Source organism: Miscanthus floridulus, chromosome 3, assembly GCF_019320115.1.
Source record: "Miscanthus floridulus cultivar M001 chromosome 3, ASM1932011v1, whole genome shotgun sequence".
NCBI lineage: Eukaryota > Viridiplantae > Streptophyta > Magnoliopsida > Poales > Poaceae > Miscanthus > Miscanthus floridulus.
The window spans coordinates 50,400,922-50,422,570 of NC_089582.1; the positions used below are offsets into that span (position 1 = coordinate 50,400,922).

A 21,649-nucleotide genomic window follows, 5' to 3' on the forward strand; every position below is an offset into this window, starting at 1 on the left:
GTGACACCTTTAGTCTTTGCTAACCGTACGTTCAAATTGATGTTGGTATCATCCACTGAAGCTTTATTAATTTCAAGAATGTTACATCAAGGTGATACATCATCTTGAAATCCTCCCAGCCTCTGCCTGAAAGGCACATAGCCCAAAGAAAGAAACGAAAAGAAGAAACAAATCCGGAGCACCATAATGACTATCAATCCGTAGACTAGACCACCACCCATGTGCCTAGGTAAAAAACTACTTGGTCACCTGCGCCAAGAATTGAGAAGGCGCTATAACCACTGTTGGTGGTCCTTAATGACCAAATCCGAACGCTAATTAAGACTCAAAACAGGAGAAATTAAGCAAACTTATATACATATGCCCTTACTATTGACATAGTTCCGCTTGTATTGGAAGGACAATGTTTTGCATGACATATACTTGAATACAAGTGAAAAACAAGACAAAAGGCGCAATCTGGCAAAGCGTAAAGCAGACTTAGCCAAAGAAATAAGGAAAATGCCAATTCTCTGGAGGGATTTGGGACAAACACCTACACAACCGAGGCCTAGGCCCATTCAGGAACCGATCACGCGAAGGCGGTGGCGAGGCAGGCCAGGCCTGGTGCGGCCGCACCAGGGGTGTGCCCGCACCGCCTGGCCCCACCTTGCTCTGGTGGTTCATTAATGCCATGTAGAAGCGGTTTAGGATAGTTTCCATATTTTTGCCACCCAAACCGACCTCAAGCATGTATAAATAGAGGGGGTAGAGCTCCTTCTTCAACACACACCTCATTTGGAGCCACTACACCTCACACCTCTCTTGTACTCTTTTTACACTTTAGTAGTAGTTTGGAGCTAGCAAGAGCTACCTTGGAGAGCTTGGCTCTTTGGAAGAAATGATTCTTGGTATGAATAACATGAAGAGTTCTTTCATAGTCTTGCTCTCATTTTATCAATATAGTTGTGCTTATTAAATAGAGTATAATTTTCATGTTATGATCTTGACATATGAACTAGCATATAGTTTATATGTTATGAACTTAAAATGTAAAACTTTATGCTTAATCATTCATATAACTTATATGATTAGAATTAGAGAAAAGTTGAGGTGGCGATTCGTCGTTCCTTCAGGTTTGCCCATGTTCTATGCTTGTCGATCCGTAGGGTCGGAGTCCCGGGGGATATGAGTAGTTTCTTTGTACATGGGCGTGGTGGCCAGGTGCACGGAAACCTTCGAATGTGACGGTACTCCACGGTTGAGGGGTAGGTGGCAGGTGGTGACAGCCCTGTCCGTCCCTTGTAATCCCCCACGTTCGGATATTCGTATAGGAGTTCGTAAAGTCTCCCTGGTTTGCTGGTAGACAAATGTACGGAGATCTCCCCGTCCATCTTACACTTAGATCTAGCTCTAACCATGTATTTGTATGATTATCAACTATTCTTTGTATGGCTATATTAGAACAAGCCTGCTCCACTTAGGAATATTCTTTTATTCTTTATTTCTCTTTTATCTTTGAGGTTGGCCCAAGTGTGTGTCCACTATCCTGAATTATATCATGTTTACCCTGTCATAAACCTTGGTTCACTTTTCAAGCATGTAATCTTGTTCATATCTATACTAGACTCTTTATATCATGCCTTTCTTTGGGAAAAATATAAATAACAATACCCTGAATACTTCCGGGTGAAATGCTACAACGATAGATCCGTGCACTTGCGGATATTTTCTATAATCGTTAAGAACTATCATGTTGGTGTTCCATGGCGGTGTTGCAAAGATTTATCCAAATCTTAGTGATGGTGCTAAGAATTACCAATAGGCATTTCTGATGCCGTTGTCAAGGATGGATTCTGTCTCCATACTTGGTGATTGCACTAAGAAATGCCAACAAGCATTTCTGGCGCCGTTGCTAGGGAAGGCATTGGTTAAAATGAATCTAGTAGGACATGATCATGATCATATGCATGAATGGTAGCCATTGTTTATGTAGGCTAACTCTGCTTGTTTTCTCCTGTTGCGGATGAAAACAGGATAGTGTATGACCGGTTTCGTCTTGGCAGAAAATTACACTGAAAATCCGGAGCCACTCTTAAGGAAGAACAGGTCTCGTTCTACTTCTTCTACTCCTCCTCTATCAAGCGAACTAGTCACCCCCGCACCATCCGCTACTACCGCTATGGCCTAGAAGTCACTCCGTGAGTTCTCCGTCCCTGCTGTCGCCAATGTGCCTGTTGGGCCCGCTGTCAACATAGGCGATAAGAACTTTGAGCTCTGTATCAGGATGATCACGATGGTGCAGGCAAACTCATTCTATGGGTTGCCTAGCGAGGACGCAAATGCCCACCTTCAGCGCTTCCTTGAGTTGTGCGACACCATTGTTATCAAGGATGTCGCACCAGACATCATCAGGCTCTGTCTGTTTCCCTTCTCCCTCATGGGGAAGGCAAAGCAATGGTTCTACAAGGATAAGGAAGCTGTCAGCACATGGAACAAGTGTTCCATGGCGTTCCTCGCAAAGTTCTTCCCCATAGGCAAAACTAATGCCCTGAGGGGAAGAATTTTAAATTTCTAGCAGAACGCCATGGAGTCCATCCCGAGGCGTGGGAGAGGCTACAAGAATACATCCAAGTCTGCCCACACCATGGGATCGAAAATTGGCTTGTGCTCCAAAACTTCTACGATGGCTTACGCCCATGTCGAAGGGGCATATTGATGCTGCTGGAGGCGCCTTTCTCTTCCTCACCATCGATGGAGCTACGGCTCTCATCAAAAAGATGGTGTCAAATCAGAGCTGGGGGAGGAAAGGTCAAGTAAACAACAAAATGGCTTGCATACCGTGAAGGAGGTGGATATGCTTGCCGCAAAAATGGATCTTTTGCTAAAAAGGCTAGACAAATGGGCCCACAAGAAGGAAGCAATGAAGGGCAATGTCCAGGCCATGGACTCACATATGGCATGTGAGGTCTGTGAAGAAGTCGGACAACGACTGTCCTGAAACCCGTGAAGACGCCGCGTACATCAACTATGGGTTCTGACAAAATAATAACAGGTGGAACAATCAGTCGCGCCAGCAAGGAGGTAATTCGAATTTCAACTCCAATTTCAATTCGAATTAACCTTCTTAAAAGACTTGGTCTTAGGCCAAACAAAAATTAATGAAAAGCTTACTAAAAAGTTGATGTATAATGACAAAATGCTTGAAAATATAAATGCTAAAATCAAAAGTTTATCCTCCTCCATAAAGAACCAATTAAATTTTAATAAAATGATTGAAACCCAAATAGCTCAAATAGTTGCCGCTATTCCAGTCAACCATTCAGGGAAAATTCTGGGGCAACCCAAGAATTCCCCTGAATTTGTTCATGCAGCTACAGATCAATAAAGGAGGAGAAGTCTTGCCCGACGGACTATAAATGTCGAGCCCTTGCTGAAGGTAAATCGGTAGTTATCCTTGAAAATTTCAAAAATTTAAAATTTAAAATTCCAAAATTTAAAATTTAAAATTTTTCTTCAAAATAAATCCTTCCGAAAAATAAAATAAAAATCATATTCTGAACAGGAATAATTTATTATTACTAGTTATCATTTTTTCAATAATTATAAAAATAAAAAATTTAATAAAATTTTGTTGAAAAATCAATTTCGAGCAGACCGTTGGGAATCCGAGCCGACCCCAACGGTCATAATTTTGAAATGGCCGTTGGCCACTACCTGCCAAGGGGGAGCAGCAGCGGGCCCACTAGGGGTGCGACCACACCACGCCTGGCATCGTGCACGCTCTGCCACCTCCAATGGTTCCTAGCCGCTGAGGCCAAGCCCCCTGGGTCGGTGTTCTGCTAGCTATAAATGGGAGAGCCAGGGTTGAGGCCCTCCTCACCCTCACTCTCTCCGTTTTTTCACTCTCCTACTCACTCACTTGCTCCCAAATTTCTTTCAAGCATTTTCCAACAAAGTTCTAGTGCAAGAAACCATTGTAAAATTTTTAGCTCAAGCTAGTCAAGCAAGTTCTCGGGTGCAAAGATTTTATTCTTGCTAACTTTTTCCCACACTCGAGAAATTGTTTGTTGTTCGTGTTGTTCTTGTTTCCACCATGGGCAGGTTTAGGAAGAAGGTCACCGGCGGCCTCAAGAAGATCACAGGATCAAGCTCAAGTCGCTCCCATGCAAGCTCTAGTGCGCACTTCACTGAGCCCGAAGAAAGCCTGATGCATGAAGATGAGGAGACAATGTCGACGGAAGAGCAGGAGCAAGAGCAGCCGATGGAGGTGGAGGATGACGCACCTTACCTCAACTAGAAGGAGACCAGTAGACACAAGCGTACAACCTCATCAAGAACCACGAGTTCTTCCACACACCTGCGTATGACCCTGATCTTCTTTGAAAGATAGGTATGGATGTCGAATTCTTCACCATTTGGAAAGTCGTTGGATGGGAGGACGTTGCTCCCATTTGGGAGGAAGGTTCTCACCTCCTGACTATTCAATTTTTATGCTCCTTGGAAGAAGTAGAGAACGGGCTTACTTTCTATCTTTTTGAGCAAGAATATTTTCTTACATGGAGAGATCTGAGTTCTCACTTAGGTTTCAACAGAAAATGCTCAATTGACTTAGATCATGCTCTCAAAGGTTTTATTTGCCATGAATTTTGGAGAGTAATTTTTGGTCAAAATGTACTCTGCATGTTTCAACCTCGTAATATGAACATACAACATCCTACTTTGAGGTTCATGCATCGTTGGATTGCCATGACTTTGATAGAAATGACATGTGATTTGTTCATCATGCTGAAATGCAACTACTCTATGCCATGACTAAGAAAATTAAAGTCGCGCCTGTGAAAGAAATGTTCAAACACTGGTTAGATTTATTCAAGGCTTCCACATATATATCATGCATATCCCTTGTAACACGTATTGCCACTAGTATTAACGCTTTGGAGGGACAAAATGTGACATATATTTCTACCCCACGCATCATTATTAATGAGCATTACTTGATGCAAGGGCATCATTTGAAAAATAATGCTGCAGGAAACCTTATATTTTTATTCCTGGGGTATACAAACGAAATTATGTTACCTAATCCAAAACTTCGTTTCTTTAAGTCCCCAGAGCTAACCTTCCCTCTTGTTGCACAAGAGGAAGCACGCGGGAGTTCTGTGTCTGACAGGTTCACAAGGAGCAGGGCTAGGAATGAAGCAGGCAGCCCACATCAGCCACAATCGACGTCTTCACAAGCTGTGCCATAGGCGTACCATGCATAGTGGTTCCCGATTGTGCAAGTACCAGGGTTTACACCCATGTACCACCCTGGTTGGGACCATACTCCGCAACCACGTGAGGCTGGAGGGTCAAGATGGCAAGAGGCTGACAATGCAGCATGGACGAGATTGGCTCACTCCTCTGACTCCGAGGGACTATCACCACCTGTTCATCCACGACTTTCTGTTTCTGACCATCATGGATGAGAAAATGTCAACACTTGATTCAGAGGACTAGAGATTCGCACAGGTGAGATACAAAATACGCTTAACACTTGCTTGTAGGATACAGCACAATGGCAGCTTCAGCAGTAGCAAGAGATGACGCAAGTGAATGCGCTACTGAAGCAAAGGCACAATGAGCGGGTGGCCTATTGGTGGTTCATGGGATACAATCCGAGACCATAGGCCTCAAGCTAGTTAGGGGGAGGACCCCCATAGATGTACCTTGTATCATTTATTTTTTGCATTTTTATTTTTCCTACATTTATTTAATTATTAGCACTTAAAAACTCTCTAAAAATACCAAAAAATAATAAAATTTGATAAAATCAATAAAAATATGAATTCCACTCCTCATATGTGTTTTAAGAATGTTTAGTTTCTCCTAAAGTTGAAATGATAAATAGTTTCTCTGTCTATAATTCATCTGTGCCTAGGCTATAACTTAGTATTCTACAAAATTTAAGTTTGTTGGCTAAAAATGTCTCATCCTAAAAACTTAAAAACTTGTGGGTTGCAAAAGAATTATCCTTTTCTAAGTTGTTGTGAGTTATGATATGGTACAAATAGAATTTACTATGATTTTTTCTAAGAGAAACTTGACATCCGGAGTTTTCAATTTCAAAAATACTAAAATGAAAAGTTCCTCAGTGATTATGAATACCTACTAGGGCCATATGACAAAATTCAAATACAAAACCTTAGTCATACGCTACTTGTTTTTGCATTCAGTTTTTTCAAATTGTTTGTGACCCTTGTTGAGATTCTCGTCATGTGACCCTAGTAGAAATTATACTTCTATCTAACGTGGTGTGAGATCAAGTCTACCCATATAGACATATGGTTGTACATAATATCTCCATAGGTGAGAGGGACTACGAACCGGTCCTTATGTGACCGACGCGAGTATCTCCCAACAAGAACCCTCACTAGGCGAACCTGCCAAGGTAACTTATACCACACAAATTACCCCTCACTCGCCCCCTATCAGGGTTTAGTCTAGTTTTATTAGTTTTAGGTTCCATAATTATTATCCTCAAGTTTATAAAGCTCATATCATATCAAGGTAACCATTTACCATATCATCATATTATCATAATCAAGCTCATAGTTTATTATAATTCCATTAATTCACAAAGAGGATTTAGGTATTATAAGTTACGTTTATTAATTGGTGGAGATGGGGTATGGTGGGTTTATGGTGGAGACTAGCAAAATGTGGTGGTGGTGGAAGGAGGTGGTTAAGGGATGGTTTGTAATGTAGAGGGAAGGGATAGGTTGAAAGGATCTAAACAATGTCTAGAGGGGGGGTGAATTAGCATATCTAAAAATTTCTATACAAACTCAAAGTCAAATGTCAGCAACTGTTAAAAGTCCCGACAGTTTGAGTCGCAACTTCCGGCAGCCGGAAGTTCCAACGCAAATAGCCGAGAGTTCTGACTCCTATGTGAATTTTACTACAAGTGCTAAAATAAACTTTGAGTGCGAGATTTCTTACAACCCCACTTCCAAGTGGTTAGGTAGACATGTAGAGTCACTCCCTTGACACCAAAACGCTTTCACTCTGTAGATCGAGTCCAAACCCTAATAGGTGCATTGGGGAAGAAGAGAAACAACCAAGAACAAATATGATAGCACAAATCACAACAACAACAAGCACATGAGACACAAGGATTTATCCTGAGGTTCAGCAACCCCACAAAGGAGCTCCTATGTCCTCGTTGTTGAGGTGACCACAAAGGTTGGAGTCTCTTCCACCTCCTTGCTACTCTCAAGGAAACCACAAAAGTCACTTGAGCTTTCCACTAAGAAATCAAGGGTAATACAAACTTCCCAAGGCTCTTACACAAGATGGAATCTCTTGGGCGACGTCTAGCCAGCTAGTGGCAAAGCCCCAAGAGTAATAGACGCAAATTCAACTGGCTTGATGAAGAAATCAAGTGCTCAGGCTTGCTAAGATGATTCTCTCACTCAATCCACTCTCCTTTCACTCAAATCCCTAAGGGAATCAAAGTTGGGAGTAAAGGGGAGAGGAGAGGGGAGCCTTGAATGCTGGGGAGGAGTTTTGGATAGAGTTAGGTTGCAATGACCGAGTGGGTAATGGTTAGAAGAGAGGAGAGAGCTATTTATACTCATAGGCAATTCTAACCATTCAGATCTACGTCAGAAGTTTTGACACAGATCGCCGGAAGTTCTGGCTCTAAGTAAAAACATTGTTCACTAGCGCAGACTGCTGGGCTACCTTGGTAGGAGTCAGAACTCCTAGTGGCTATCAAGACTTTTGGTAGTCGGGACTTCCAGCTCACGTCGGGACTTCCGACGGTCAGCCTAGCCTGGCGACTTAGTCCAAAAGCGCCGGAACTTCCGGTGGGAGTCAGGACTTCCGACTATCAAAAGTCCACAACTAGAATTTAGGTGTTCATGAGGTGATTTAGTGTCACTCTTTTGATTTTATTTTTATGCTTGAGCATTCTATCATCCTCAGACCACCTAAACTTGCATCCCTCTTTATAGTATGACAAAACCTAAACTCAAAACAAAAGATAAAAACTTTGGAGAGCGCTTTGAGTTCGTTCGCCTTTTCGACTTCAAGAATTAAGGGACACCATTTCATCTTAGATCAACTCTTTAAAAATTTCATGGACTAATTCTGCAATATATCTCATTAAGATATCATTAGTCCCCAATTTGGATGTCATCAATACACCAAACCCACATGGGGGGCAAATGCACTTTCAATCTCTCCGTTTTTGGTAATTGATGACAACCAACTTAGGCTTTTATAAGAATAAAAGAATTTAAAGCTTTTGAACCCCAAAATTTGTGAGGAGCTCCCCCTTAATGTATGCATGAATTTGAATTTCAATGATGATCATCTATACATCACTTGCATACATTAAGACAAAAGCTCCCCTAAATTTTGCAATTCGTGGGGTGCAACAAGTGTGTGTGAACAAGTATATATCCATGAAAAAGAGATGCAATATGACATGTTATATTCACAAACAAATAAAAAGAAGGTGATGACCAAGATCTCAAAGTAGAAACTTGAACAACACACGACCATCAAAATATAACATTCATCAATCACATGTAGAGACAAACACAATAGCTAATAAGATAGATAGATAAGCATTACTTGTCCTACAATCATCCATCACACAAATATATAGTTGTCCATCACATAGTGCCACCACACGACATAGTTCATACAAGCTAAAAAGTTTTAAAGTCTCAAACCAAGCCAACTAACTTATTACATAGATAGATCAAAGCCTAACACTCCCCCTTTGTCAACAAGTGCAAAAAGGGGTAGGCCATGGAAAGAAATGACTACTCAATGTCATAGTCCTCATCGTCATCATCATCATCATCATCTTCCTCGCGATACTCCACATCTTCTGTACCGGCTTGTTGCTTTCCATGGCGATGGGGCGAATCGGATGATGTGGGGTGTACGACCCTAGATACCCACGGCAGACCACATGGGCTGCGCCCCTAGGGGTGGCCCAGCCCACAAGAAGAAGCCTTGCGAGGCACGACTCTGGTCGGCGCCTCTGGCAAGACATTGGGAAGATATCCTAAAGATATTACGAGTTATGTTAGGATATGTATGCTCCTAAGATTCCTGTAATCAGTTATTACTTTCCGGTTATCTCTTAGATCTAACTGACTTGTAACCCTGCCTCTCGGACTATATAAGGCGGGTAGGGACCCCCTCTAAAATCATGGCATATCATACAACAGCTAATACAAACCAACAGACCACAGGAGTAAGGTATTACGTCATACTGATGGCCTGAACCTGTCTAACTCGTGTGTCTCTGTTGCCTTCTTGTTCTTGGTCTTGCGCTCCCCTACCGATCAATATACCTTCGTGGGATACCCCTCGGAGGACTGCCGACGATATTCTGTAGATAGTTGGCACACTAGGTAGGGGTGTGCGTGATGTTTCCTTGTCGAACAAGATGGCTTTTTCCATAGGCTCTTCGCCCCTTCCGCAGCCTGGCCAGATCTTCACGGTCAAATCCATCACGTGGGTCATCAATGCTGATGGAGTCGGAGAGCTCCTCAAGCCGGGGGCAGATTGGTTCTACGCCGATCACCCGCGCACTTGCAACTACAGATTCGATCTCAGAGCCAATTCTGAGGTCTCCTTTGACAACTACTCGCCGACCACTTCCTCGCTACCAGAGGAGGCCAATCAACAACGATGATCTGATCGAACCCATCGATCGGGTCAGACTGAAGCTCACCGATTGTCTCTCCATCGCTGAATCGGCACTGGACACTCTGGTTCAGTGCCAACCACCCTCTGATCTAGATCTATCGGAGGCTGCTCAGGAAACCAAAGGGGCTACGGCCCTACCCTTCGGATTCACCAATGCCGCCGCCGCTTACCAACATGCCCTAAGGGGCAAACTCATCGACCAGATCGCCGTCCAGCTTCCGCCAGCCGTCAACATGCTACATTTAGGCCGGAGCCCCGGGGCGCACCTCCAGACCATCCCGAAAGAAGCTCCGGGCTTCGAATCTTAGGGCTTTATGGAGACCCTCGCCGAAACCTTCTCTGATCAATTTCTCCTACCACCCTTCCAAGGTGGTGCGATCTTCAACGTCAGCATTGACAGCCCTCTTCGGAATGGCAAAATCGAGGAGGAGCGCGTTGCTCTAGAGAACCAGAATGTCAACCGTGCGCAGCGACGAGAAAACAAGGTAGCCATCGCGAGGGCCGAGGCTGCTTGAAATAATCGACTTGACTCTCAAGGAAGACTGCTCCTGCTCTACCGCGACCTTGATAAAGAATTCCTCCGCATCGACGGCCACGACATCTTCAAGACTCCAAGCGCCAATTTGGCAGTAGCCGCCAACGAGCTCGCTCGTTTCCCTCAAACGCCCGAGCTCGCCAAGATCGCTGTCATGCTTAAAGCGGCTCACTATCAGGTCAATGAGATCTGTGAGGATCAGAGACCTTCATGCTCTATGAGCATGATTCACCGATCAGCTACGCTGAGGTCCAATCGCCGCCCAAGTCAAAGCCGTTTCACCAACCAATCGCTACCTCTCCAGGGGGGACCCAGGGGGGCATCGCGACGAACACCATCGCCAACACGACCAAGAGGTCAAGCAAGATGCTAGAGTACATCTTAGCAACCTCCGGGATGCACGGCGACGTATCGAGCAACGTCGCTTTGGTCGCCATGAAGACGAAGTACGTCACCGCTAGGATTATGAAAGGGAGTACGGTAACCCGGACTCAGCCCTCGAGCCTATCCCCGACCACAACGCCACAGACTATGGTGTCAACAACCCTGAGGGGCCTCCGGCTTTCACAAGTGCACTCTGAACGCTTCGATGGCCCCATGGTTTTAAGATCACCGGGGTCGAGCCCTACGAAGGAAGAATGAACCCAACTCAGTGGCTGCAAGCTTACGCCACTGTCATCCGTGCCGTGGGAGGAGACACCAGCATCATGGCAAATTATCTCCCCATCATGCTCACGCCACCCGCCATGAGCAGGTTCACCAGCCTTGCGCCGGACTCCATTGGCTGGTGGGAAGAGTTGAAGAAAGTCTTCACCGACAACTATATGGCCACGTGTACTCGACCCGGCACGAAGCATGATCTCAGCCGCATCAACCAGAAGCCATCTGAGCTCCTCCGTAGCTACGTCCGGCGTTTCTCCGAGATGATGAACTCTATCCCCAACATCACGGAAGCTGAAGTCATCACTGCCTTTATCCGAGGACTCCACCATCGCGAGCTTCGCTCCAAATTCAACCGTAAGCCGCCGACCGGTATCGGGGAAATGATAACTACCGCCAACCAGTACGCCGATGTAGAGGAAGCCAAGGTGCGCTTCAACGAGGACACAGGCACTCAGTGACCACCTCATTGATACGACAATCGCCCCAACGACCGACGTCACAGCGACCGCCGTCCCAACGATCGTAGCTATCATCGCGATAGCGGCCGTGATCGAACAGGAGGACATAGGTCTAGCCAAAATCACCACCGCCGGCCAGAACACATCTTTGCCACTGCTAGTCAACCTCACGCCAAGCGTAACTACGATGAGTAGTACCAAAAGATCCTCGACGACCAGTGCTCTCTTCACAAGAACGCCAAACACAAAATGAAGGACTGCATTGGTCTCGCCAGGGAGTTCTAGGACAAGAGGCTCAATGACGATGCCAACGATGGAGCCAGAGGTCACCACCATCTTTGGGGCCCTCGCCTCCACTGAGAGTCGAAGGGAACAGAAGCTTGCCGCTCGATGAGTGCTCGTCGTCGCTTCAGAAGAAACTACCACCGACCCCAGCTATCGCCCATGGTCCGAGATCCCCATCACCTTCAGCAGGGCCAACCAGTGGGTAGACATACCATATATAGGGCATTTCCCCCTCGTCCTCGATGCAACCATCTAGAAGGTGCTCTTCAGAAAAGTTCTTGTTGATGGTGGTAGTGCTTTGAACCTACTCTTCGCCGGAACCCTAATGGAGTTGGGCCTCGCGATATCAGATCTCACACCCTCAGACTCCTCCTTCTAGGGTGTGGTACCTGGAAGGGCATCCAGACCACTTGGAGAGATTACCCTACCAGTTCAGTTCGGCACGGCAAGCAACTACCGCGTCAAGCATATCAACTTCTACGTCGCCGACTTCGACACCGCCTACCACGCCATACTTGGCCGGCCAGCTCTAGCCAAATTCATGGCCGTACCACACTATGCGTATCTGGTGTTGAAGATGTCTTCACCTATAGGAGTCCTGGCTCTATAGGCCAACCTTTCTATTGCCTACGCCTACGAGACAGAGAGTCTCGCTCTCGCCGAAGCCACCGACCTCTCCATCCAGATGGCTAGCGTGGTCACCGAAGCCAAGACAATACCCGCCAATGACATGGAAATTCTAGAGCTAGAGCTTCCCCGCGCCTCCGCCAAGTCCAAGGAAATCAAGGAGGTCAGCCTCGGCCTCGACGACACCTCCAAGACCGTGAAGATTGGGGCTCACCTTGACCCCAAATAGGAAGGTGCGCTCATCTCCTTCCTATGTGCCAACGCCGATGTGTTTGCTTGGAAACCTGTAGACATGCCGGGGGTACCACGGGAGAAGATCGAGCACTCCTTGAATGTCTCGCCGACCGCCAAACCGATCAAGCAAAAACTCCGCCAATTCACGCCAGACAAGAAGGAGGCTATTGGGGTAGAAATAAAATGGCTCTTAGCTGCTGGGTTTATAAAAGAAGTGTATCATCTGGATTGGTTAGCAAACCCTGTTCTCGTTCAAAAAAAGAATAAAGAATGGAGAAGTGCGTTGATTATACTGATCTTAACAAACACTACCCTAAAGACCCCTTCGGCTTGCCTCGGATAGATGAGGTTGTAGATTCTACCGCCAGCTACGAACTACTCTCTTTCCTTGACTGTTACTCCGGCTATCATTAGATCTCCCTCAAGGAAGAAGACCAGATAAAGACATCATTCATTACACCTTTCGGTGCATACTGCTACAAGACTATGTCCTTCAGACTCAAGAACGCCAGGGCTACCTATCAAAGGGTCATTTAGATGTGCCTCGACCAGTAGATCGGTCGCAACATCGAAGCCTACATCGATGACGTGGTCATCAAAACCAAGACAGCCGACAACCTTATCGCCGACCTCGAAGAAACCTTCGCCAACCTAAACAAATACTGATGGAAGTTGAACCCTTCAAAGTGCATCTTTGGAGTTCCATCCGGTATACTGCTGGGCTACATAGTTAGTGCTCGAGGTATCGAGCCTAATCCTGACAAGGTCTTCGCCATCACCAATATGAAACGGCCAAGATGTGTCAAGGATATACAAAAGCTTACAGGTTGCATGGCTGCTTTAAGCCGCTTCATATCACGCCTTGGTGAAAAAGGGCTACCTTTCTTCAAGCTCCTCAAGGCCTCCGAGCACTTTTCCTAGTCGGAGGAGGCAGACTTAGCTTTTGAGCAGCTCAAGTTGTTTTTGACAAAGCCGCCGATCATGACAGCGCCAAGGCTAGATGAGACTTTGCTCATATACATCGCCGCCACTTCTCGCGTTGTGAGCACAGCTATCGTCGTCGAATGCGAGGAAGCTGAGCACGCTTACAAGGTGCAACGTCCGGTCTACTTTATTAGTGAAGTACTTAATGAGCCAAAAACTCGTTATCCTCAGGTACAAAAGCTGTTATACGCAATTTTGATTACGTCGCGCAAGCTCCGACATTACTTCAAATACTACAAGATCATCATGGTCACTGAATTCCCCTTGGGGGACATTCTTCGCAATAAAGAAGCCAATGGCCGCATCATTAAATGGGCTATTGAGCTCGGCACCTATTCCATTGAATTTAGAAGCAGACCTACCATTAAGTCACAGGCGCTCGCTGACTTCGTCGCTGAATGGACCGAGATCCAAGAGCCCATCGCCGCCGCTTGCCCCAAACACTGGGTAATGTACTTCGACGGTGCCCTTAATATCAATGGTGCCGGTGCGGGCATTCTGTTCATTACGCCGACCAAGGATAAGCTATGTTATGTTCTTCGGATACACTTCCCGGCCTCCAACAATGTCGTGGAATACGAAGCATGTCTCCATGGTCTTCGTATAGCCGTTGCCCTTGGCGTCAAATGCCTCTTGGTGTACGGGGACTCCGCACTAGTTATCAACCAGCTCAACAAAGACTGGTCCTGTTCCAGCAAGAAGATGGACGCTTACTGTGCTGAAATCAGGAAGCTTGAAGGAAAATTCTATGTCATCGAGTATCACCACGTGGTACGTGACCAAAATCAACTCGCCGACCAATTATCCAAGCTCGGTTCTTCTCATGCCGTGATTCCGCCAGGGGTTTTCATTCAAGATCTCCTGGCGCCTTCCATCAAAGAAGATAACGAAGTTGAAGAAGTTCCCCCTGCCGAGCAATTGGTACTTGCGGTACCTTCACCGGTCACCGATTGGAGGGATCAATTCATCAAGTACCTCACCAGCGCCGGGGTACCCATGGACAAGACTGAAACTGAACGCCTAGTTCATTGGAGCAAGCTTTATGTGTTAGTGGATGGTAGCTTGATGAGGAAAAGTGCCAAGGAAGGGATACTGCAGAAGTGCATCACTCAAGAGGAGGGAGTGAAGTTGCTTCTTGAAATTCACTCTAGTTCCTGCGGCAACCATGTGGCCTCGAGAACATTGGTCGGCAAGGCCTTCTGAGCTGGTTTTTATTGGCCCATAGCCATCACTAATGCAGAAGATCTCGTCCGACGTTGTGAAGGATGTCAATTCTTTGCTAAGCAAATACACGTGCCGGCGCAAGAGCCGCAAACCATCCCAGCTTCCTGGCCCTTTGCATGCTGGGGATTGGACACGATTGGGCCTTTTAAGCTAGCACCAGGTGGTTTTCGGTATGTATATGTCACCATTGACAAGTTCTCCAAGTGGATTGAATATAAACCGCTCGCCTTGGCTACTGCAAAGAAGGCAGTTGAGCTCTTTGAAGATATCATCCATAGATTTGGTCTACCAAACAGCATCATCACCGATCTCGGAACTACGTTTACTGGACATCATTTCTGGGATTTCTGCGAAGACCATTGCATCTCCGTCAAATATGTTTCCGTTGCCCATCCAAGAGCCAACGGTCAGGTCAAACGGGCGAACGACATGATCCTTGATGCCCTAAAAAGTGATTGTATCAGAAAGAAGAACAACAACCGGGCAGATGGCTCAAGGAGCTTCCAACTATAGTCTGGGGATAGCGTACTCAAGCTAGTTGTAGCACTGGCGTAACTCCATACATTCTGGTCTACGGCTCGGAAGCCATACTGCCAGCGGACGTTACTTTCCGAGCACCTAGAGTGGAAAACTATGACGAAGAGCAGGATGAGGCTATTTGGTCTGAGGACGTCGATAGAGTCGAAGAAGAGCGCCTAATCACCTATGTCCGTACAGCTAAATATCTGGAAGGCTTGCGAAGGTACTACAACTGAAACGTCAAAGGTCATTCATTCTCTGTCGACGACCTCGTTCTCCGCAGGAAACAAAGGACTGAAGGTTTGCACAAGCTCTCTTCCCCTTGGGAAGGGCCTTACGTCATCAAGGAGGTTACTCGACCAGGTTCTTATTGCCTAAGTGACTTAGAAGGAGTCAATGTTCCCAACTCGTGGCACATCGAACACCTTATACATTTCTATCCTTGAAACACTACAGATATATACTCTACAAATTTATATTCAGTAATGTTTTTTTGTCTCCATAACTTGTCTCCGTTTTGTCTCTATTGTGGATTAACAACCACTTGTGGTCGCCGAGCTATATGCTACGTCATAACAAACTCCAATACGTAATCGCCGTAACTACGCCGAACTCGATTTCTCCAAAACGCCGACCGTGATTTCTCCAAAAATGCCGACCGCGATTTCTCCAAAACGTCGAACGCGTTTTCTCCAAATCGCCGAACTAGTTTTCTCCAAAACGACGAACACGATTTTTCCAAATCACCAGACATGATTTCTCTACATTGCCAAACTCGATGTCTCCAAATCGCAGAGCGTGTTTTCCATATAGCGAAAACATTTTTTGATCGGAGAGCAACATTTTTTCTTCTCTTCGGAGATGACCCAGTCTCCGACTTCTCCCTACACGTGCTACAGGCTCCACGCTCTGCGTTATGGGTGGTCGGCTGCGGTCCTTTGGTCGCACCTATTTTTCCTACATGTCTATGGGCTCCGCGCTCGGTGTTATGGATTATGGGTCAGCCAAGGCTGAGAGTTCAACATAGAATACATTGCTCGGACGCTGCTTGTGTTGCCTTTATCTCTGAGTTCGTATAACAGCTGCCGACCAGAACACGTTCAGCGCTGTTTTTTATGGAAAAGACTCAGCCACCAATTTTTTCCTACACGTGCCACGGGCTCTGCGCTCTACGTCATGGGTGGTCGGCTGCGGTTCCTGGGTCATGTATATTACTCCTACACGTGCACGGGCTCCGCGCTCAACGTTATGGACTATGGGCTGGCCAAGGCCATAGGGACCAGTAGCAGACCAACTGGTCGGACGTTAGTTGAACTACGCATAACCGCGTCAGGTTTGAAACTTCAAAGATTATTTCGCCGAACTATAAGCAAACTACATATATTACATATACAAACACCTTATGACAAATATTTGATAAGTACTTGTTTCTTGCGCTATCGCGTTTTCTAATACATAGTCAAGGTTTTACAGATGGTCTTCTATAATTAGATTAATGAGCTCTGCCATCGCCATCCATCTCGCCAAACAGATCTATGTCGCCGGCTAGCATTTTTGCTGCATCCTCCACTTCATCCTCCAGCTGCTGGGTCTCCACGTCGCTCAGTCCTTCTGTGAACCCACCCTCTATGGACTAAAGGTCGGTGGTCGAATAATGGGACCAAACAACCGCAAGGACATGGGTAGCGACGGTAGTAATGGCATCGCGGTTGAAGGTTTTGAAGTTTTCCCATGCTGCCTTGCACCTCTGGATGACAGTGTCAGGGTGTTGCCGCCGGCCGTCGTGCTGAGTGGTTGTTTTTGGGTCGATGCAGTCAAGCACTGGCTTAATTGCGGCGACTACAGTATCAAAGTTCTCCTTCTGGACCTTGGCCTCCTGCACCAGCACGTCGAATTGTGCTTTGGCTTTATGACGATAACCTGCGACAGTTACAATGATCCATTATACGAGGAGCTACTACAACAATGATAACGACTAGAAGGAATTCACCTTTCAGCTCCTCAGCAAGTTTGGTCACCTGCTCTGCTTCCTTTGCTTTTTCCTGGCAAAGTTGATCGATGGTCTAGCGCATCTGGCCGAGCTCAGCATCTTGCTCTACAAGTACAGCAGATGTTAACGAAAATGAGGCTGTTCAGCAATACTAAAGTATATTCGTTGATGTACCGTACCTGCTTTCTGTTTGGATACACTGTTGAGATGTTCGCTTTTCCTCTCCAGCTGCTCGAAAGCACATTTTAGTTGGTCGGAGATAGCGGCCAGCTACTCGGACTGGCTCTGCACTTGCTCGAACGTGGCCGCCAGCTTTTCGGTAAGGACCGCCTTTTGGTATTCCAGGTCCCGCGCGTTGGACTCCGCAAGGTCTCGTTTGCGTTGGGCTCACTGGATATTCTTCTCCAAGAGGTTTCTAGCCTCTTTGAGTTTTTCGTTCTCCACTGCAAGGGGCTCCATTCGCTTTATTAGTTGGCGGCGCTACTCGGCAACTCGAGATATTTCCTGCAACAAATGTGATGACATTACTGTTAACCAATGCCAACAAACGACTAGGACTTTTCCAAAAAAAGTATTCACCTTGATCTGTTTCATCACACCAGTAAGGGAAGTCTCTAGTCTCCTGAACTCCTTGGTGGTGTCCTCCTCTTCAACAATAACTATTTCTTCACCGTGCTTTCGGAGGATCCGGACTGCTTGAGGTCGAGGTTCATCGCGCATGATCTCCTTCACCTCATCCTCCTCCATTGCAGCTGGAGGGGGACCACCGTGGGGCTCGGTGGTCGGATAGCAGTTTCGACCATGCCCTCTAGAGAATCGGGGACTGTCGTCTGTTCATTTGACTCCGAAAGCTTTTCCATCCCCGTTTCCACCATCGTAGAAGGAGCTATCGCCGATTCGCTCGCCATTGTAGGCAGTCGCTCGCCGCCAGGAAGATCACCAGGGGAAGCAATTGGCTCCCTAGCCTGCTCCCGAGCACTCGGGGACTCCAGGATGTGGTCCGCTATCGTCTCCACCGCTCCAGGACAAGTTTCTTATCGCCGATCAGTCTAAGCGGGTGGGGCTGGATCTGTTGCTTGCCTTGCACTGTGTCAAATCAGTTATTCAGTAACAACATAAGTAAAGAAAATACAGCAAAGTAACTGCAGCACAAGAGTACTTACGGTTTGGTCTGACGGTTCAATTTCTTAAACCGGCGGTGCCGGCCAGAGCCTCCAGGTGCAGCTTCGGGGTTAACTCCAGTGCTCGGCGGTCGGATTCTTGGCCCTTCCTCGGTCGGCCTTGGTTCAGTCTGCCGCTCTGGGGCTGCTGTTGTTTGTTGCCCTAGGATCTCCATTACCCACTCCGCGGGGATTTCTAACGTCTGCTGCGTAGCAATTCCCTCCGCTCGATGCTCGGGGACTCTCCTTGTCGTAGCCTCAAGGACTTCTTCACCTACACCGGTTTGTTGCTCCGTGTGTGGGTAGAGCGAAGGCCCTTTTGTGCTTGAGGGAGGATTCATGAGAATTTCATCGTCAGACCAATCGAACACCATGGTTCTTCGTGTTCGATTGGTCTGGTCATCAACCAGAGAGATCCCACCTAGTTTGTGGGGAGCAGTCACTGCTATTTTCCTCTTCTTCTATGCTAGCTCATCTTCTGCCGGCCTCTTTCCCTTATTTTTTGTAGGCATCGGGGGAGGACTCTCCGTCTGACCAGTGTCCATTCCTCCGGATTCTGATGAGACACCGATGGAGCTCTCCTCAATTTGAACAGGTCGACGTGCATCCACTAATGGCAGCCAATTGTTTCTCAGTACACCTGAGAAATACAATGCCCTATCCTGCGAATGGATCTTCACATGAGTAGGATCAGTTTATTGCTCGGCAGTATAAATAAAATTCTCGGAAACATAAAGTGAAGAAATTTACCTGAGGGGGTAGATTCTTGCAATTGAAGGGCTTTGTGTACCCTGACAGCCTAAAGGAGGATAGCGGAGCAAATAGCTCAGCAGTTCGCTCTTCGACGTTGCTCCTAGAAAGTATTTCGGGCCTCTCTCGAGTCCCGTCGGTCTCCCCTTTGAATTCAAAACCCGGGTGCACCCTCTCTTTACAGGGTTGTATGCGGCACACTATGAAACTCGCCGCTACCAATCCGCCATTGGTCTTCATGCCCTTTATCAAGCCAAGGAGCTCATTCACTTGATCCATGTCGTCCTTGCTCGGCAACTCTGACCAACTCCTTTGGCTTTCTAGGATGTGGTCGGCATTACAACGCACCGCTGGGTGGCTTTGTCTCATGTAGAACCATCTAGTGTTCCACCCCTTCAGTGAAGTGTTTAGCGGTATGGTAAGATATTCACTCGTCATCACATCTCGAAGCTGGAGATACACCCCGCCGATCACCTTCGAATCAGCGCTGCCTCTCTTCTTCAGCCAGAATAGGTGACGAAAGAGATTGAAGTGGGGTAGGATTCCAAGGTATGCCTCACAAAAGTGGATGAAGATAGAGATGTGTAGAATGGTGTTGGGGTGAAGGTTGCACAGAGTAACCCCCCAGAGCTCCAACAGATCCCTCAAAAATGGGTGCATATGAAACCCTAACCCATGCCAGAAATAGTCTTCGAATACTACTGCTTCGTCAGTGTGAGGCGTGGGAAAGGACTCACCGAGAGCTGGCCGCCATCCGGCGGTCGCACGGTCGGGGAGAACGCTGGCTTCCACCAATCGGTTCAGCTTAGCTTCTCCTATTCGTGATGGCACCCACTCCTCATTGCGTCGGGCCACGGCATCCGCCTTCTTGGGACTCGTCTTCTTTGGTTTCGTAGCTCCTCTCTTCGGCGCCATCTCTCAGATCTAGTTAGGGTTCGGCGGCGGAGGCAGCTGTGGTTGCGGATTTGGCGGCGCGAGAAGTGAGGCGGAAGATGAAGTGGAAAAGGTGGGAATGGGGACCATGGTGGCACTATTATATAGGATCCTCCCCACTGTTCTGCATTCAAGGGTTTTTTGGGAACCGTTCCCGTGATCTGCGCTGCTGTGATTTCTCTGATGCGGCAAATGGGCCGTTACCTAGGCTTCCGCGCAAATCGCAGCCCATGGTGCTCATTTATCATTGCCTTCAGTTGCTCCATGATGAAATATAGCCGACATCTCTGCCATTTATTAAGGCTAAGTAACTGACGTTGTCCAGCCGTTACTCCAGTTTTTCCTCCATGATTGGATTTCTCTGATAACTCCGCCTGCAGCTCGGGGACTGGTGGTCTTTTCCATTGGTTTTTGGTTGTTTCTCTATTTTCTGACCCTGGCACCACATGACTACATCATCTGCTGTCAGGCTCGGAGACTAAGTGGGCACACTTCACCTCGCGGTGAGTGTGTGGGATTTTTTCTCGAAGACTATACACCTATAGAGGAAGATTGACTCCAACAAGTTTGTTTGGATTCTAAGTGGGCACACTTGGTCCACTATGGATAAATTTTCAATTCTAAACTTGAGCTCCTTACACCCTTATGGCAAGCCATACTTTGGTCACTCTGCTTGGCGATGATTCATGGTGCTCGGCAACACGTCGCCCTGCTCGGCGACAGATTGTTGTGCTCGGCAACGGTTCACACTGCTCGGCGATGGCTCATGTAGCTCGGCAGTTCAGCATGGTGGTGAGACCATAAGCTTGACTGCTCGGTGTTGTTCGCACCTGCTCGGACAAGCTTAAGACGACGTTGCACAACGGGTACAAGGTGCTCGGGGACTAGCTGTGGGGTGTACGACCCTGGATACCCACGACAGACCACATGGGCTACGCCCCTAGGGGTGGCCCTGCCCACAAGAAGAAGCCTTGCAAGCCACGACACTGGTCTGCGCCTCCCGCAAGACATTGGGAAGATATCCTGAAGATATTACGAGTTCTGTTAGGATATGTATGCTCCCAAGATTCCTGTAATCAATTATTACTTTCCGGTTATCTCTTAGATCTAACCGACTTGTAACCCTACCTCCCGGACTATATAAGGCGGGCAGGGACCCCCTCTAAAATCACGGCATATCATACGATAGCTAATACAAACCAACAGACCACAGGAGTAAGGTATTACATCATACTGACGGCCTGAACCTGTCTAACTCGTGTGTCTCTATTGCCTTCTTGTTCTTGATCTCGCGCTCCCCTGCCGATCAATCTACCTTCATGGGATACCCCTCGGAGGACTGCCGATGATATTCTGTCGATAGACGACTCACCATAATACTCCTTGCAAGCCTCATCATAAAGCTCGAAAGGATCACGAAGAGGCTCCAAAGCCCGAGGTGGTGCAGAGTGAATATCAAGCTTCTGCTCAATTCGATGCATCCTCACAAGCATCTCTTGCTCATGCTCCATGCTAGCACAACAAGCCCCAAATATGTACTTCATGAAGAACTTGAACTTGCTAGGAGGCTTACCACTAGCGGAGGAGGAGG

The 21,649-nt window shown here is 47.0% G+C and overlaps 1 non-coding gene across 1 annotated transcript; it reads right to left on the reverse strand.

Moving 5' to 3' along the window:
• Positions 1-2,527: 2,527 nt before the first annotated feature.
• On the reverse strand, positions 2,528-2,633 carry LOC136547696 (small nucleolar RNA R71). The gene has a single exon (XR_010781660.1). It is a non-coding gene; the product is annotated as a small nucleolar RNA R71 (small nucleolar RNA).
• Positions 2,634-21,649: the final 19,016 nt, after the last annotated feature.